The following is a 3,866-nucleotide window of genomic DNA, read 5'->3' on the forward strand; positions in this document are numbered from 1 at the left end:
ACACACACACACACAGAGAGAGAGAGAGAGAGAGAGAGAGCGAGCGCGAAGGAGGGGGCACATATTTGATAAGGAATTAAAATGTAAACTCCCACACTAGAAAGAAAGAATAGAGATTAGTTAACGGACAGAGTGTTAAAAAATATCTTGAAGCATGACATCTCCCATTTTTCCATTTAACATACTCTGGAAGTAGATATATCAGTGTTTTTCTTCACCTCCCAAAGGAAAGTGGGGACAGACATTTAAACAAGGGGATAAAGCAGTTGCTAAGAACAGCTGGTACAGGATGGAGCAATGGTCACAGTAGCTCTGGTGATACCTACGAGTCCCCTCCTGGTAGTCACAACTTTGAAATATGCAGGATCAGGCCCCAAGGCTCTTGCTTTGCACTGACTAACCCAGCTTCTCCTGGTGCCAGGGAGGGAAAGCTGGTCCCCGGGATATGGGCCCATCCCTGAGCTCGGACTCACCTGGACTGTCAATGGGGAAACTTTCTGAGTCACGTAAGACAGATACCACACCATTTTACTTTAACTCAGTTAAAATGGAGAAAAAGTAAAGAGAAGATGGCAGAAAACCAATGTATAACAGTCAGGGTGGTTTTAATTTTTTTTTAGGAGAGGCAACCCTTGATTGATCTCATAGAATGCAAAGACCTTGTCAGCTTACGATCCCTTATTTATTTTTATGTTTATTTATTTTTTACACCTACAGCACCTGATCTTCCTAGGTGGTCTCCCATCCAAGTACTAATGAGGCCCGACCCTGCTTAGCTTTCAAGATCAGACAGGATTGGGCTTGTTCAGAGTAGCATGGCCATAGACAAGATGGCTATGATATTAATATTAAAAAATCTTGGAAGTTTTTCCAATATTCTTCTCTCAAGCTTGAATAGTCGACACCCTTTTTGTAAAAAGGCATCTGTTAAGCAAACTGACTTCAGAAGGTAGGATCAAATATAAACATTCTTTCTACTACTAGTCTCTTGAGACTTGAATAAGCCAATGCAAACGATCTTGCAAAAAAAGTTGTCATTTTTCTAACTTTATGACCAATTTTCCTAATTGCAAATATTTCTGAAATTGGAATAATATGAATATAATTGAGCTGTAAGGCAGCATACTATTTTTCAAGATCTGAAGAGAAATCTTTCTTTCCATGTTAATAAGGATAAAATGAGAGTTCACATATTCCTGTCTTTTTTTTTTTAATAGTCATTTAATACTCTACAAATGATCATTGGTCATCTGTGTGCCATGCCCAGTACTAACTCCAAGGACTACAATGATGAGTAAGATCTGATCTTTACAACAAGTGGACAGGCCAGTGGGAGAAACAGATATAGACAGCACCAGCTGTGTACTGAGGACTATACTGATGGTATGCACAAAACCCTTGAAAACACAGACTCAGAAGTGACTGTGAGTGTGCGTATGTGTGAATGTCTCCCAAGTGATTAATAATTTGGTAGAGAATGCCTAGAATGAGATCTGTTGATTTGTCTCCTTCCATAAGAAATCTTAGTACACCTTACTTTTAAGACAGATAATTGCCCCAGAAATTGGAAGTCTGACCACTGGCTTACACTTACTCCATTAGGCTCCACAGACAGCTGTTGGGATGCACTAACAAGCCCTCGGTAGGAACATCTATTAGGTTTGATGTCAAAAGCTTCGACATGACACAGTTGGTTAATCTTCTCATGACTGGTAAACATTAAGCAGCTGGTGAGTCTTGACTGTGACATGCATGTAAAATAGTGCAAAGCCTTGTGCACTCTTCAACACTCTGCTGCACCTTCCTTTCTTGTCTGTTTTGTAATCACTGGTTTTAACTGTGTTCCTCAAATGCCTGGAGACAAAAAGTACAAAAACTTCAAACGACGTAATGTTTATGTGGGATAATGATGTAATTTTCAAACACTTTAAAGCCTTTTCTTCGGAACTCTTTTCTTCAAATAAAATCTGAGAGAGATAAATATACAAAAGGAAATGAAAGCTGGACTCTGGTTAAGCGGGAGAGGTAGCATAAAGCCCCTTTTGCACAGATTCCACTCCGGTTTTCTAGCCGCTGTTTCCTCTCCCTACCAGGCTCCCAGCTGAGGCTCTTCACAGGAGCCCTCAGGACACAATTAGAAGGCCACTCTTCTAAGGAGAACAGACCTTTCATTCAACACATGCAGTAATGCCTTTTTGGTCGTGCTTGACTGGAGTAGAGTGTCAGGCCCTCAGCCTCGGCTTCTGTTCTGTCATGAACTGTGCACAAACTTCAACATGTCCCTGAAGCTTTCTGAACCATTCTTCGTCTCTACCATGATGTCCTGTGTGCCTTACAAGCTGTTTTAAAGATTTAAAAAAAAAAAAAAAAAAGGTTGCAAAGTTTACTTGTAAACTTGAAGCACTATTTAAATATAAGGATTTCTGAAAATGTGTAACATTTTTCCTCCATTTTGCTGGGGTAGGTGAAAACAACTTTAGACCCAGAAAGGTCTGCATTTTAACCTGAGACCTACAATTGACCAAATTTGTGACTTTCAGTCATTTCATTTTCCTGGACCCTCAGTTTCCACATTTTCAAAAATTAAGGTAGTAATACCGAACAGACTTATTTTGAAAGTTAAATGACTGCAAGAAGTCTCTATCTAGTCCGAAGACTGGTACATTGTAGGCAGTAGCTCCATGTTCATATGCCTGTATTTTAAAAAGAGCCACATCATTTCTCTTTAGTATTGGATTTTACATCACAGCACTGCACTGTAGTAAATATATTACCATTGTCTCACCTGAAAAATGGTGCTATATAAATGCTAATTTACTTACTCACTGTGATCACACATACTCATCAGTATATGCCTCCACACATCTTTCTTTCTTAAAAGCTATTCCATCCTTTTCTTTGCTCTGTACAGCAACTGCCCTTAGAACTAAATGAATAAAATTATTTATTTCTCAGCTTTTTCTCTTTTTGGTAGAAAAAGCTCATTTGGTCAAAGGTGACATGATGAAAGTTTACAGTTAGAGTAGCATGTAGAAATTATCATATTCAATTCTTCTTTAAAATTAAAAGAACATTTATCCTTTTTTCTCTTAAAGCATTATTTTTGGTAATATATTTATGTATGTTCTATTATATGTGAGATTTCTGTATTTTCTACATCTTATTTATGGGAATCTTAGAGAAAGGAACGTAGAAACCAGAGAAAGACCACCCTGATATCTAACTTTTCTTTTGTTCGATGACTATTTTTGAAATCTTGAAATATGTGAAATAAGTATCTTGCCAAATCGTTGTGCGTTCTGTCACTTCTAATAAGGAATTAGATCTCACATCTGTGTCTGTTTTGAGAACACATCACTTTTTTAAAAAAACAGACATGTGAAAATCAGAAAACGAAGGAACCAGAAATCTGTAGAGAATGATCCCGTGGTTGGAAGTGTGGGTGGGAGGTGTAGTGGATTCACAGCAGGTCCCTCACATGGCAGAGATTTAACTGTTTCTAGTCACATCTCACTGCCCCGTTTTAGTTGTAACAGGGATGAGCCTATGTCATCTGAAAAACTCACTGACTCTTCCAAACCAGAAGGAACTTAGTTATTTAACAAGTTGTTATCTTATGCCACTAAATAGTGTGATCATAATTATAATTCAATTAAAATCAGTGACTGTTTATTATCTTATTAGTTCTGCTTGGGAGAAGAAAGAATTCTTATTCCAATCTGCTTAGTTAGAGATGCTGAATTGATGAGACAAAACATGAATTTGGTGTAATTCATAATTTCTGGAGACCAACTCCAGCAATCATAATAAACCTAAAGTTGGAGAAACAGCACATTAAATGCCACATTCTACACTAGCAACAATAA

At 37.9% G+C, this 3,866-nt stretch overlaps 1 pseudogene; it reads right to left on the minus strand.

The window, feature by feature from the left end:
- Positions 1–708: 708 nt before the first annotated feature.
- Positions 709–827, minus strand: LOC118607460 (annotated as a pseudogene).
- Positions 828–3,866: the final 3,039 nt, after the last annotated feature.

This window comes from Rousettus aegyptiacus, unplaced genomic scaffold (assembly GCF_014176215.1).
Source record: "Rousettus aegyptiacus isolate mRouAeg1 unplaced genomic scaffold, mRouAeg1.p scaffold_m13_p_8, whole genome shotgun sequence".
Taxonomy (NCBI): domain Eukaryota; kingdom Metazoa; phylum Chordata; class Mammalia; order Chiroptera; family Pteropodidae; genus Rousettus; species Rousettus aegyptiacus.